Source organism: Quercus robur, chromosome 2 (genome assembly GCF_932294415.1).
Source record: "Quercus robur chromosome 2, dhQueRobu3.1, whole genome shotgun sequence".
In the NCBI taxonomy this organism is placed as follows: domain Eukaryota; kingdom Viridiplantae; phylum Streptophyta; class Magnoliopsida; order Fagales; family Fagaceae; genus Quercus; species Quercus robur.
The window spans coordinates 32,213,126-32,230,010 of record NC_065535.1 but is presented as its reverse complement, the minus strand read 5'-3'; positions in this window follow the sequence as shown (position 1 = coordinate 32,230,010).

Below are 16,885 nucleotides of genomic sequence, written 5' to 3'. Positions count from 1 at the left end.
TATTAAGAATAATAATCAGATACGATTTTGATTTTTCTACATGATATGTTATTATAATCGCCCATAATGGATGGATACAAAATAAAGTCCACAAGATGGACGGATCATCCTAAATGGATGACAACTTGAAGTCCAAAAATGGACGGATCATCCCAAAATGGTGATCACTTGAAGTCCAAAATGGATGGATATAAAATAAAGTCCACAAGGTGGACGGATCATCCTAAAAGGATGACCACTCGAAGTCCAAAATGTACGGATATTAATTAAAATCCACAAGGTGGACGGATCATCCTACATGGATGATAAACTAAAGTCCACAAAACGGACGGATCATCCTAAAAGGATGACCACTTGAAGTCCAAAATGGACGGATATAAAATAAAGTCCACAAGGTGGACGGATCATCCACTTAAAGTCCAAAATGGACGGATATAATATAAAGTCCACAAGGTGGACGGAACATCCCAGAGGGATGACCACTTGAAGCACTAAATAGACGGACATAAAACATGTCCACAAAATGGACGAACCATACAACGAGGATGACGATTGGAAGTCCAAAATGGATGAATCCAAAATGAGTCCATAAGATGGACAGAACATTCTACAAAGGTGACGAGCCCAGACCAAAGTGGACGGATAGACAGGTTTCCAAAATAAATTCTTAGGATCAAAAATATACCTATACATGCCGGATCCAATAAGTAATTAATAGTTGGACGGATGTAAATAGGTCAAATACTGACAGAATTCAAGAGCAAAATTAGAAAATTCAAAAAATTAAAACATTTAACATATAAAATGAAGAGAACGGATGCATTTAACAAAAAATAGGCCATTAAAAGGCAATGTTTACATATCATCAACAACGAATGAGAATTGTTCCCAAAAGTACATGAAAAAAAAAAAAAATCCAGCTACTAAGCTTTGTTCGCATTGTCGACGGACTGAGGAACCGTTTCCGTGTCAGGCTTAGCTTGTTCAACTTTTGCTGGTGCTGACTCCCCGTCACCAATGGCATCGTAATCAGCAAAGAGGTCATCTGTATCCTCTGATGCAGCAGGCATGACGGATGTCTGAGCTGGGTCTTCAACTTTGAACTTCGAAATGTCCAAGTCCGGATAAGCTTGCTTGACCTGACGGAGGGCATCCATGAAGCCTTGATGGAAAGAATCACCTAGCTCAGTAATTAGGGCGTCAGAGTCACGGTATTCACGAACCGCAACATCCTTAGCCTGACGGACTTCATTTTTCAGGTCTACTATCTCCCTGTCCTTGCTCTCTAGAGCCTTCTTCGCCTCTACTGTCACCTGTTCAAGGCTTTTCCTTGCCTTCTCCGAAAGTTCAAGCTTCTTCTCCATCTTGGGTTTCCAGTTTCGCAATTGAAGAAGTTCTTCCTCCGTCTGCTCCGCTTTCGCCCGTACACGATCCAAAGCCGTCTCATGGCTGAGGCACCGTCCCATCGGCCCTTTCATCATGACCATTGCCTAAAAAATAATAACAACAATAGTTATGAAACAAACAATGGGCAAAGAGGATGTAATTTTCACTTGAATAGTAGACGGGCTGTCTTACCTGTGTAATTGCAAAAAGGCCTGTCTCACCCATGGCCTCCGTCGAGTGATTGCCTAGGTCTTCATAATCCTCCTCCGATATGATGGAGGAAATCTGTTCTAAGGCATGCTTAGAATCCTCTCAAAGAAGGACGGGCGGCTTCTCTTGATCCTTCGACGGGCCCTTCATTAGGCCCTTGCCAACCCCGTGCTTGATTGGAGTTGCCGTCTTCGGAGGCTCCGCCATAAGTCCCACGACGGGTTCCAAGGACATTTTTGCCTTCTTGGCCTAACGATCCACTTTTGGCTGAGTTTTCCTCTTGGTAGACGGATTGCTTGGGCCCGTCACAAGGGGAGCATCATTGTCGGTCTTCTTTGCGGCCTTGGCTCTGATCAAAGCTCTTCTCTTGGCATCATCCATCTCTGAAACATGGACGAGGGTATTAATATCAAAATAAGTTACGTAGCTTACCAAGAATAGGGTGACGAACTTACGCCTCCTAATCTGTGCTTCGTATTTGACGGCTGCAGCTGTTGGTTCTGGTCCGTCGCAATACCAATGAATGGTCTTAAGTGTCACGAGCTTCGCCCAAGTCCTTTCCTCCGACTGGGTCTTTGAGAAGATTTTCTCAAGGAAGGCAAACTCCTTAAAATCGACTTGGGGGCATCGTCTAACTGCAAAGAAGAGAGGACGGTTAGATTGTTTCAAACATACATAATGAGAGTAAGTAAAAATTTTGAGGACGGTCCATACTAGACGGGTGTAATATGCCCCAAGTAGTGTCGACGGGCATGAAATCCGTGTCCCCTGTACGATACATCCAACCGTCACTCTCTAGGAAGAAGTAACGGCTCTTCCAATCCCTATTTGAGTCCGGCGTATCATAGATGACTTTCAATAACGGACTCCTGGGGACGAAGCTATATATTCCCCTAGACCTATCTATTTCATCCGGACGGTAGCAATGAAGGAACTCTCTAACCGTCAGCCTCTTGGCTCCGTCGGACATTGCGCCATACAAGATCTCCATCGCTATGAAGACCCTCCAAGCATTAGGGGAAATTTGGTTCGCGGATAATCCCAGATGACGGAGGAGCTCACGGTGAAGCGAACTCAAGGGGAACCTGAGTCCGGCCTTCAACATTTGCTCATAAACCCCGACACCATCTACCCCTTCATAATAACATTTCTCTGATTTATAGGGTAGACGGATGGAAATATTTTCTGGAATTCGATAGTTATCCCTAAACGTCTTAAAGTGCTTCTCTTTGATAACAAATGAGAAGTAATTCACTGTCCATTCTGGTAGCATGACGAACTCCCTGAGCCCATCAGCACCAACGACGGATCTAACAATCTGTTTCTCACCATCATCAGATCCTTCGTCTTGTTCAACAACCTCCATATCCTCATATGTTGAGGACGAGGAGGAGGTGGACGGACTCCTATCGTCACCAGGACTATCTTGTTCTCTATGACCGGACGGATATACTTCCTCGTAATCCAACCCATCACGAACAACCGACTGGTTACTGGACGCACTAGACATTTCCTACATAAAACGACAAGAGCCTAAGACTCTGACGGGGTCTATGTTTCCATAACAGGTGTGGATGGTAAGGAAAATGAAAGCAAGATTGACTTTGAGAAAAGCACTTACCAGTTTTATAAACGAAATGAGTAAGTATAACACTGACGGTTGATGCAACTGGACGGTTCAGCCTCTGACAAAACGTGACGGGTATGCTCTGACAGGTGTGACGGGTGAGCTCTGACAAGTTAATTTTTGCTGAAACTGAAGAAATGAGAGGGATAACTCCCCTTATTTATAAGGGAGATGCACGGAAGTCGAAGCGTCGCTTCGATTCGAGTTAAAACCCAATCAAATTATGACACGTGTCGCTATCATTAATGACTTTCGTACAGCCTGTCTGTAATTGGTGTGGTCGACGGACTCCTTGTTTGGATCGTCATCCTAGCTTGCGCGAATCCATCAACCCATTGTCACCATAACCTTTAAACCTCCTTTTTTTTTTTATTGACCTCATTCCGTCATAGAAAATATCCGTCACACCCTTTACCTTAGGATCGTCACCCCATGGTTCCTTTGTTCTAAAAGCTGACAGACCCTTGGGGTGAAGGGGGCAACTGAAGAGGATAAAATATGAGCCTGACGGGCCTATGGTAATGGGCCTGACGGATAGGAACTGTTGGGCTAGTATAAAGATGATCCAACACTCTTCGAAAGCCCATCGCCGAAGGGCACAGTAAGGGCCCATGATCTAAGATCTCTATCGCTCATTGCCTAGAAACGCCCTAGAATTCCAATATGGAAATCCGAGCACAAGGGTGATTCTAGAAGACACGCACACTGAAAATAGATCTCCTCTATAAGGAAAACCTTGCTCACCACGCTCAGAAAGACTTGAAGTAGAGTCCCATATGGAAAAGACTTGGACACCAAGAAGGAAAAGCCGACTCTCTACTACTATAAAAGCCCTAATACCCTCGCAAATCAAGGTACGCATAATTTACCCTCTCTAGCACTCTAGAGTTGTGAGAATAATTCTAACTTGACCTTCGGAGAGTGTTTGGCCGGCACCACACCAGTTCTCTCTAAGGTTTCCTTTCGATTGTTTTTTTTGTTGTGCAGGATCGCTTTGAGTCGCGAGTGCTGTGTGACCTATTGGTGATATTTTCGGCATCATCACCTGTGATTCTCCATCTGCTAGCTCCATCAATACTTAGTCCTTCATGAGATGTTATTCATGAGAAAGCTATATAGAACTTTGTCAACACCCTCTCAGATTATTTTCTGCTACAAATGGAATCCAACTTGTAATTGGTATTAATATATTGTCACAATATATATTACCAATATTATTGTGCAAGTATTAGCTGCTAATCAAATAACGTTCTTATTTATTATTATGATTAGGCAATGAAGAATTAATTGCCTGTTATTACTGCTGGGTTCTTTTTTATTTATTTATCAAAAATGGGTATCAACACAATTAAGAATGAAAAAAATATATTATAACTAAAAGAAATTTACCTTTATTAGAAAGATTGTAATGAACATTTTGTAAACTAATGTTTTTTGTGTATCCCTGTGATTCTCCGGCCATGCTGCTGGCTCTATCAATACTTAGTCCTTCATGAGATGTTATTCATGAAAAAGCTATATAGAACTTTGTCAAAACTCTCTCAGATTATTTTCTGCTACAAATGGAATCCAACATGTAGTTGGTATTAATATATTGTCACAATATATATTACCAATATTATCGTGCAAGTATTAGCTGCTAATCAAATAACGTTCTTATTTATTATTATTATTAGGAATTGAAGAATTAGGGTTACAAAAGATAATAGAAAAAGCAAAAACCATTAATTAGGGCTATGAGTTACAGCAAACGGAATTACTATAACTATAGTTTTTTATTTTTTATTTTTTATAATGTCTGTAACTATTTTACATGTTTGTAACTCGTATTAGTTCAACTATCACTTTGTTTTCCACGTAAATGTGTCAAGTTCTTGTTCTTCTTTTTTTCCCATACCACCTAGTTTTATCTAGACGTTATTTTTCCCTCAACTTGAAATGCAATAAAAGAAGCCAAGTGTATTGTACTTGTATTTAATTCTAGCAATTTTTTTCTTTAATATTCAAAGTTACAATTATGGCAGAAAATGCCAAAAATATAAGTAATGGTACAGTCATAAACTATTTTATAACATTTTTACAAACTGTTGATATTGCCAACTTTTTATTGGTTTTCACCTAGGCTCACCATTAATATCACTTTTTCATCTACCAATAATCATTCCTCACATTAGCAGTTTGTAAAAAAGTTGGCGAAACTACACTATTAGTCCCTAAAGTTTACCTTGAGTGCGTAATTAGTCCCTTAAGTTTTAAAACTGAGTTGTATTAGTCATTTTACTAACTGTTGTTAACGGTGTTACTTACGTGGCTAACGGAACAATGAATTGGCATTTTTTTAATGATGTGGCATGTTTTTAATTAAAAATTAAAAAAAAATAGTTTCCACATTAGATGAAATTGAAAAATCATATTGACTGGATTAAAAACAAATATGATATTTGTTTAACAAAGGCACGACGGAGAGAGAGAAGGGGAAGCAAGAGATTGACAGCCACAAGAAAGCCGCTTGAAATTCCATGCCTTAGCCGCCGCCAGCAATAGCCCAAGCTATAGCTGCCGCCGGCGACAGCATAAGCCCTAGCAGCCACCGATGACAGCCACTGTCCTAGCAGCTGCCGATGACAGCCATTGACCCGCCTCCCTCCTCCTCTCACACAACCACTGACCCGCCTTCATCCTTCCATCTCAAGTATTACACTTTTCCCTATGGTTTCTCACCTCAATTTAAGTCCATGTAAGATTTTTTTTCCCCCTATGTTTGTAGCTATGTGTTAGATTCAGAATACGAAATTATATGGTATGAGAAACAAATTTGGTTATGATGAAGGATGCATAATTATCACCAAATTATAAAACTTCACGTGTTTGTAAATGTGGTTGTGCAACCCATTTAGGCCATATATGATACTTCACATGTTTGTCTGTTTGAAGTCAAACAAAATTATCACCAAGTGCATACAATTTTATATTTTTCCTCTTTATTTTGAAATTATAAAGTGTCAGATTATTTTATGTGATTATATGTGTTGTGTAGGTCAGAAAAGTTTATTTTTGAATAAATATATACATATCAGTACCACATCTCAGTAATGGTGGACCCAATAAAATGGCCTGCATACATAAAAAATAACTTTACAACTCAAATGATGATTCTTTATTTTATTGTTTAATTTATATTGAAATTGTAGAGTAACTTTTAAAAAATAATCCAGCCCTTTGCTATGTCTATTTTTAATGTTAACAATTGGCTTCTTTGCTTTATTGACTTGGCTTATTTGCAGGAAACCAAATAGAATGCACTAGTAGAGCAAATATATTAGAATGCTAGAAAGAATTGGCTTATTTGCTTTATTGACTGTACAAGCTAGTGCTTAAAACTGGCATTAATAGATAGTCTCAGTGGTTGAGCAACATGAAAATCACACTAGTAAAGAAATGGATGCAAATTGCATGATTGTCATGGTAACAAGCAAGGACAAAACTCACTATACAAATCAAAGACTGGGAGTTCAAATCTTCATAAAAAGCATGACTTGCAAACATACAAGTAGTTAGGCTCTCTCTCATGCACATGCACACACACACACAATCAAGAAACACCAAATTAATAAATAAAAACAAAAGAGAAAGTCGTTCAGTTATTGGGTAATTTTTTTAATATATACTCACAAAAAGTAATACAAAATAGAATGGGAAAGTAATTTTCAGCCTTCTTTTATCCTTTTAGGCCCCATGCTTATGATAATGCAGAGCAAATTAAAACCTAATATAGTCTACCCTGCCCTTTTGAAGAATCTCATGGGAACCGAACACAATTGAATTTATCTTCCCAAAATTGATAGGATAGTCTTGAAAGTTGATACATTCATTGGCAGCAAGGAAAGAAGTTGGACAATATGGCTTGGTTATGGTCCACCTTGCACCAAGGTTGATTTTGGGAAGTGGGAAAAGGAAAAAGCCACTTACAGTACAGTCCTATATACCTTCAGTATACATCCCTGCATAGACAATGTAAGCATTGTCATGAACTTATATAAAATCTGTAAATAGAAACTATTTGGATCTATGTAAAAATAAATAAATAAGTCCTGCAATAGTATCCATCAGCCATGACATCTCAAACGGATACACAAATTTCTGTTGCTTCTAAGGATTGCAAATAATATAATGGTCATACCCCTGCTAGTTTAGTTCACTATATGATCTCTTCTTTCATATTCTATTTCTTTTGTTAGTTCTAATAGCCAGTAGTCAGTTTTTGCTGATATGCAAAGATTTGATTTCCATGTGATCCAAAAGTACCAATAAATGAATGATTAGAGTAGCTCTAGGAACCGTTTTAGCCACAGCTTCAGAAAAAAGTAAATTACTTAATCTATGACATAAAAATTATAATAATACATAGACAACTACAATGAATCACTAAAAGAAAATGTGTTAACCTTAAACATATTTAAGTAAAATGGTCTTTCTAAATTCATTCTCCTCAGCTTCAAGTAATTATATGCAAAGCTTAGTTGATCACGTGAGGTAAATCTGTCAACTTCGTTGAACCAAAGACAAGAAAATAAATTTGACATTGGTGTATGCACCCATACTATAAAGGAAACTTCAGGAAAGACCAAAAGTAGATGGCTATAACATGGTTCAAATCAACAATGCTAAAGAAAACAAAAGCTTCACAACTTTACCAGAAACCAAACATAATCTTTTGAATTTAGTTACAAATATCCATTCAAAATTATTTATAAATAAAAGCACTCCTAAGCATTGAACGCCCACCCAACATGGTAACACCGGCAAAGACAAAAATCAGCAATACTTGAGAGGATTTTCAATAAGGGGGGGAGGAGCAGCAAGGGTGAGGTATCGGTGGTTGTGTTAGCACGAAGACATAAAAGTGGCCGAGAAGGAAGCGTTGCTAGGAGGCAAGAGGCCACCATCACCAACAGAGGGAGGCGGCAGCGGTTCGGTGGTTATGCCAGAGAAGCAGTGCTGTCGTGCAGCTAGGGATTTGGTCTCCATCGGCAGTGGCTAGGCTTGGGTTTTCCTTCACTCCCTCCCCTTCTCTCTTGTGGCTGTCAATCTCTTGCTTCCCCTTCTCTCTCTCCATCGTGCCTTTGTTAAACAAATATCAGATTTGTTTTTAATCCAGTCAATATGATTTTTCAATTTCATCTAACATGGAAACAATTTTTTTTTTTTTTAATTAAAAACATGCCACATCATTAAAAAAAAAAAAAAAAAAAAGGCCAAATTATTGTTCCGTTAGTCACATAAGTAACACCGTTAACAGCAGTTAGTAAAATAACCAACACAACTCAGTTTTAAAATTTAAGGGACTAATTGTGCTTGCTTCAAACTTGAGGAATCAATTGCGCACACAGAGTAAACTTCAGGGACCAATAGTGTAATTTCGCCAAAAAAGTCTGTATCTCTACGCTCTAGCATTACTCTTTCTATTTTCCTCATTTGACGTGTAATACCAAAGGACTTGTACAGGATTAATGATTTAATTCATTACGAATCAATTTAAGGAGTTTATAGTGGGTAATTATTTAAATGGTGGAATTGATAGTGGAGATTTAAGTTTCTTTATTTATTGGTAATACATAGCAAAAGGATTGTCACATGCCAATAGTTGTCTATCATATGGCGTTTGATAAGTAACATGTACCAATAGTTGTCTACCACGTGGTGTTTGAAATGTGTCGTTGTTTTCTGCATTATGAATGAGACACGTGCCATTATTTCATGCATCCTTCAATTTGAGGATCCAACTTTTATATTATACTAGCATTAATCCCATGCAATGAACAGCTTAATTAAGAATCATGTGTGATGTGTAAACTAAAGAAAATATTTTATTAATTTATTTGAAAGTAAATAAAAAAAATATTTTAAAAGTAAATAAAAAATAGATAATAAAAGTAAAGTAAAGTTTTTCTATTAAAAATTCATATATAAGTCCAAAATTAATTGAATGGAAGATGGTAAATAATTATGTAACTAATATAAAAGGAGATGTCTAAAAATTCAAAAAAGTAAAATTTTCTCATATAATAGAAGTCGAAGCCTAGAACATATAATTTTTAGTTAAACATGAGATGTATGGATATGTTAGCAATAAATATGTAAATCATGAAGAGTTTAATCCAAATAATTCTTTATATAGTTATTCATGTGAGGTCGACAATAACAATCATTTAACAAAGTATCAAAATAATCATGTGATGTTGCAACAATCATTTAACAAAGTATTTAGGAATAATCAAGAATTCATTGTTAGGAATACTCTAATAAATTAATCTATTTCTATTGATAAACATACCTGTAGCATTAATAGGAATAGACAATGGTACCTGCAACTGCATATTTAGTACAAACTTTGATCAGAATACAATATTTACAAAAGCAAGCAACAAAAAGCTTTAAAACAAACCACAATGATGGGATGTAATTGTGCAAGTTGTCCAAATCAAAACATAATGGTCATCGATGCTCATTTTGAGGCCCAATAGCAGGAAGAAGCCTAACAATATGGGCAGAGAAGAGTTAGTGGATGGTTAGAAGAACCATTAAACCTTAATGGCAGGAGCAATGGTTCATAGGCCCATAAAGTACATAAATGGAACTTGAGGAAAGCAAATGGGCCTAAAAAAGCCTAGAAAGAGAAGTAGAAAACTCATGGGCATTATGTGAAGTAGCAAAGTAAGAATGGGCCACAACAGACCCGAAGTAATGAAGTAAGAAAGTAAAGGGTTGATGAGAACCCCATGAGCCCCAAGGATGAGGAATAAGGTAATTGGGTCAGGGAAGCCCAAAGGAGTTAGTAAGAGCTTATGGGTATGCAGAATTAAAAAATGGGCCAAGGATGCCCAAGGAAAGCAAATGAGCCAAGGATGCTCAAGAAGAAAGAAATGGGACAAAAGAACCCACAAGCAATGAAATGGGTCAAGAAAAGCCCAAAGTAGCATAAGTATAAAACCAATGACCATATTGAGTCATTAGGAGAAGAATAAGCAGCAGGCCCAACAGGCACAAGTCAAATAACACCACAATAGGAACAGCAAGGTGGTATGGATGAAAATGGCAATAGGATTATGGAAAGAGCAAAGAATGGGCTCAAGAAGGGAAAGCCCACAACCAGGCAAGGCCCAGCCTTTAAAACAAGCAAGCTGTAAGGAATGAGAAATCAGAAAGTAGTTCACGATATAAGGGGTCAAGGATGAATGGCAGAATGCACAGACGAGCCTCCAAGCTACGGCAAATGCATGAGCAGTGAATAAGTTTTGGATGTACACAAAAGTGGAGCACGCACAAGGCTCAGACATCACCAGCCTGTACCTAGCCAATACAAGAAGTGGTGGGTCATGGGTCAGAGGTAAGAGAGGGTATGGTCTGGTGGGGAGAATGGAAAGCCTATTCTGGGGTTCCCGCTCGGGTTCTTTTAAGGGAAATATCCTGCTGGGATGACATACTACCTAAAAGAAGCATGAATAAATTGGAACCACAAGGTGCATGTCATGAGAGATAGGAAGAGAGAACACCCACACCGTGGCGGAAAAGAATGCCACGATGAGCAAGCAAATAAAATAATCTTCTTTATCTGGTGATAGGGAGTGGCGCAATCAACACAAGTAAGTAGTGATGGCTGGACAGCTGACAAACTAGTGGTGGTTGGCAAGGACATCCAAACCAAACAAATGTAGTTAAAGGCTAAAATGGTAAAAGCCAATCACGACAGGCAGTATAAAAAGGATCCTTGCTGTGCACAGTAGGGGTTCACCATCACGGCAATGGTAACCACTAGGAGAGAATCACAACAATACTAGAGAGGCAAGCATTGAGAAAAGAAAAAAGGAGAAAAGAATTAGAAATAACAAAAACAAAGAAGAAAGAGAGAATCATGAAGAGAAAACGGAGAGTGTAAAATGGCAGGCATGCACCAATAGGCTAATCCCTTCTCTCCCTCTAAAAGCCTACCCTCTATTAGGGAAAAGGACTCATTCGGGTACAAGCCATTCAGGCCCATCCCCTCAGAGAGGGTAATTTTCGTGTCAGGATCATCCTGTGAAGTTACCCACATTGGGGAAGTGGTTTCCTCCTTAGCCCTACACCCGTAGCACAATAAAATGTGGCAAACTGATCTTTCATTCTTCGATTCTCTCACTTATTGTTATTACTTCTCATCTCGTCTTTGTAACCTCACTCAGAATGTGTTTTCTTTCCCTGTTTTGACTAAGGATTTCTAGCCTGTCTTGCCTTAAAAGTAACTTATTTCTTTCATCATTATTTTACCATATTTTTCTGTCGTGACTCTTCTATAGCAACTGCGTCTACCGTGGGCACGTGATTAAAGTTTCGGCAAACGGGGCCTAGTTTGCGCACAAGCCAATTCAAGGTGGGTTACACTTGGACCGGTCCCAACTCTCCTATCCATAATACTTGGGCCACAATACAACAGGAGATAGTCCAGCCCAAAGTCACAAAAGGCCCACCACAATGGTAAGCCAAAAAAATCAAACTTCAATAAACTATGTTTTCAAACGGTTTGAATTTTATTATTAAAAACAGCAAGAAGCTTGAGAAATAGAAGAAAATATGTAAAACCCCTAAAAAAAGTTTTTCTAAAAAAGAAGAAAAATGCATACCAACTATGTCTTGGGATTTATATATTGGAGTGAGTTTCTCATCTCCAAAAAATAGATGATATATCAACTTGAAAGAGGTCTAACAAATGTAGAATTTTAAATTATAATGAGATTAAGATTTCTAATTAATTTAAAAATAATAAGATAAAGAGAAGGTATGGAAATAGAGAATTTGGAAGTCAAGAAAAACCGTGGTTAGTAAAATACTAATAGTGTAAAAACGTTGTTGTGTAGTTAATTATATTAATAATAAAAGGATTAGAAATCTATAAAAATTTCTGCATATTGGTGAAGCTACTTAGCGCAACCATAGTTTCTAATCCCAACTTTTATTCTATAGTATATAGTAGTTAACTCGTGCTATGCACGAGAACTTACCTATTTGTAAGGTAGACTAAAATAATTTTATAAAATCTTAAATTGATTAAGCAACTACACCATTGCATAATTTGCTCTTGTATAATTTCAATTTGTGTTACAAATTGATGAAGAAATCATTATTGAGCGTGCAATGTCTTACAAAAAATTTGTCAGACAATTTCAGATACTACAAAAAAATAACTCAAAAATTCAAATATTAAAACTTATTAAAGACCAAAAAATATTAAAGAAAAATTATCAACGTTTGAGTTTGAGTTTAAGTTGGACTTGTTAGAGAAATAGAGTTTCACTTCTTGTTAAGTTTGGATCAAACAAAAATAATTTTATTTAAAAAAATGATGAGTTTGAGTTTATAGAGTTTCACTCCTTGTTAAGTTTGAACTAAACAAAAATAATTTTGTTTAAAAAAAATTATGAGTTTGAGTTTAAGTTGGACTTGACAGAGAGATAGAGTTTCAGTCCTTTTTAAGTTTGGATTAAACAAAAATAATTTTGTTTAAAAAAAATGATGAGTTTGAGTTTAAGTTAAACTTGTTAGAGAAATAGAGTATCACTCGTTGTTAAATTTGGACTAAATAAAAATAATTTTATTTAAATAAAATGAAAATTTTATTTAAATATTGTGCTAACGTAGAAAATTGTGGGAGTTTCAGAGGTTTCGTTCTATATATACTAGTATTATGCCCGTGAGATGCATAGTTTATATGTAAATAGTTTTTTTATTAATTTACTTAAAATTAAATAATAGAATAGATAATAAAAATAAATGAATATTTTATTTTTAAGTTATATAATGGATGCATATTGTGTAAAACTAAGGTATCATAAAATGCATATATATATAGAGAGAGAGAGAGAGAGGCTCAATTAATCACCAACGTATATTTAAATAGAAAAACCTTGAATTTAATAATTAAAAACTATCCAAAACAATAATTGAAATCATATTTAAGTGGAAACATCAATTCAATAATTAATCTAAAAAATAATGACATTTTTTGCAAAATCAATCTAAAAAATAAACTAACTAAAAAATAAATTATTACATCAATCTAAATTATTGAATTCATTAGACCTCTTTTTTTTAGTGTAGTAAACGTTGCTACAATTTAAGATGCATTAGACCTTTTTTTTAGTGTAGTAAATAAAAAAATAAGAAGAATTAGATTATACTATGTCTAAGTTGCTGCAATTTAAGATGCATTAGACTTTTTTTCTATGTAAATGTTTTCTTTTAAAAATCCACGTATAGAATATAATATATTTTATCTTATAAACAATAATGAAATAAATAATTATTATAATAACAAAATGAACAAATTGTATTGGTATAATAACTATCAAATATAAAATGATAACACCTAAATAAAAAATTATTATTTTATAACATACCAATTGTGATTTAATAAGAATTTAGTCTCTTTGGGAGATTGTTGAATACCTTTTGTACACTATATTTTTAGTGTATCCTTCTTCTTCTTCTTTTTTCTTTTTTTTTTTTGTCATTGTTCTTTATTGAACTCTTTAGTCCTTGGGGGCTTGTTACTCGAGACAAAGCAACGTACAAAAAAGACTAAATGGATCGACTGCCTTCTTTTATAGGTCAAAGTGTGCAACTCTAATTAAAGTCAGTTAGTCAAAGCTATTTCAATTAGGGGAAAAAATATCAAATTGTTATGAACAATTTATCATCAAATTTATATCAAGACATGCTTATTAATAAGCTAAAAAGAAGATTGTTCTTTAAATCAAAATTGAGAAGATGAAAGCAACATATCACCATTGGAACCCATGTCATAAAACACCCAAAAAAAAAAAAAAATCATATCCAAGCATATTTAATGATTGATTCTCGAACCATAAACATATAAATTGGATAAAATTTAAGGAAATTAGGTTTTTTTTTTAAAAGGACAAAAAATACACAAAACCTATTCAATTTAATGAGAAAAAAATTAGAGTAAACAAATACATATCCGCAAGGTTGTAAGTATTTTTTTTTTTTTTTTTTTTTTTGAGAAAAGGTTGTAAGTAAAAGAAGAGAAGAATAGAGAAAAAGATCTGTATGGTAGATATTTATTATGAATTATTCGATATATATATAGTTGACATGAACAAAAAGTCTAAAATTAGTCTAATTTGTAGAAGTGTGAAACTAAAATCTAAATCTTTAAAAAAGTAGCATGTGAACAGGATATTCAAGGAAAAAAAAGTCATAGTTTGTGAAGAGAAAATTAAAAGAATTTAGTGTTTTATTTAAACACTAAAAGTAGTTGCTATTTTTATTTAGTGTTTTATTTATTTTTAAAGTAGTTGCTTCTTCTCTTTTTTTTTTTAACGTTGATGTTCTTTTGAAAGTGTAGTCATATAATTTATAAATAAATAAATAAAGAGGCTTTGTCGCTTTAGCTGGGCATGTGTTGTGTATTTAATCTTGTTCTGTAGTGGTTTGATCCGTGTTAAAATGTTTTTCCTTTTGTTTTTGTTTTTGTTTTTTTGCTTTTTTTTTTTTTTTTTGGTATTTTTTGTGTGTGTTGTAGTAGTAGTAGTCAATGATTAAGATCTCACCGGCATTCTCATTTAAAAAAAAATAAATAAATAAATAAAAAAAGATCTCACCAGCATATCAGTCCAGTAATTTGCACATTTTTGCCCTTGTAATTGTTGGCATGATTCAAAACAATAAGATATAATTATAATAAGAAAATGATTAGATGATGAATTTGAATTGTAATCAAATTAAGATTTTTATTTATTATAGGATAAGAAGATAAGAACAAAATAATTATGTCTATTTTTTTTTAAAGAAATTTATAAAAATTTCTGCATTTTGATGAAGCCAGTTGGCGCAACCATAGCTTTTAAACCTAACTTTTATTATATATAGTATATGATATATACAGATGATATGATATATTATAGATGCATCAATCATTGCATTAGTTATTTTATACTTATGACATTTTTTTTCTCGATACTTATGTTAGTTTATAAGCATTTTTAACTAAACTAATATTTTCTAAAAAAAAAAAAAAAAAAACTAAACTAATAAGTTTACTTATCTCCCTGTCATTTTAATATTTTACTCTAGAGCTGTCTAAAGTCTTCGTGGTAGGTGAAAAGAACACGTTTAGCACAAGTTATGTTTGGAAGAGCACCTTTATTTATGCAAAACACTAGGAAGGAAGGTAATGGCAAAGACTAATCCAAATAAGAATTAGGTCATGGTAAAGGGACAGAGGAAGTCTCATTTCACCTAAATACGTCTACTAGTGAAGGTAAGTTACATTGTTAACTGAATTCTATATATTGTGGGTTTCAATTAGCTTAATTAGTAAAAAACTTTATCATTGGATAAGATAATAAGGTTTAAACTGAAATTTTTACCCGATAAAGAGCAATTATCACAAAGTAGGTACCAAAAACTTGAAATTATATCATGTCTTAAAATAAAATTATAAAAATAAAAATAAAAAACAAAACAAAACTTTCATGATATTTGCGTTTGGATACCGCTTTATTTTACTGAAAACTGACAACGATAAAAATAATTATTTTTTATTACTGTTCACACTAAAAAACACTGTTCATATGCCTTGATGCACTGTTCATGTCCCATGAACCTGTTCATATGCCTTGATGCACTGTTCATGTCCCATGAACAGTGCACCAAGTGTTGGTCAAAAAGCAAAAAAAAAGGGGGCTGAAATGCAAAACGTCCAAACATGGATGTGATCCAAACGCTCACTAAGGGTGTATTTGGATTCTGCTTATTTTACTGAAAGCTGAAAACTAAAAACTGAAAACATTTTAGCAAAATAATTTTTAAATGTGTGAATAGTACCGTGATACTCATTTTTAATGAAAGTTTTGTTTAAAAAACAGGTTTGTGGGTTCCGTGAACAGTGCATGAGACCCACTTGAAAACAAATCTCAGCCACAAAATGCTTCTCAAAAAAAAAAAAAAAAAAAAAAGGGAAACACAAAATGCTGGACGCTGGACGTTGGGAAATTCATCAGTACCCAAACAGGTACTAAGTATACGTTTGGATAGAAATGATTTCTCCTGCATTTACCTTTTTTTTTTTTTTTCTTTTTTTCAGCACCTCTTGCACTACATGAACAGTACATTTAGGCTTATGAATAGTGATCTGCGCGTGAACAATAATTTTTTTATTATTTTTAGTTTTCAACAAAATAAATAATATTCAAACGAACCCTAAGTCAATCTTTTCTAATGGTGGCTTCTAACTTCATTTTCTCATGCCAAATAGTGGGTCAAAAAGTGAGGATGAAAACACACGGCATAGTTTTGGACCATATCCACTTCTGAAAGGCATTTGATGATTTTAGGTATAACCAATGGGTGGGCTTACTTTCTTTGTCGTGATCCAAGTTGAGTTTCCGGATAAAATTTTCTACCATAAATGGAAAAACCATACCCTCTTGTTTTTCGTCCACATTCGATTTGACTGAGCCTAGCGGTATTATCCTTAAAAATAATAATAATAATAATAAAACAACTCTTTTATTCTCCATTACAAACAGTCATGCTTTTTTATCTTCCAACCACTATCACCTCAGACTAAGAAGTGTTGCATTGCACCCTTCTTTCTTTTTTTTC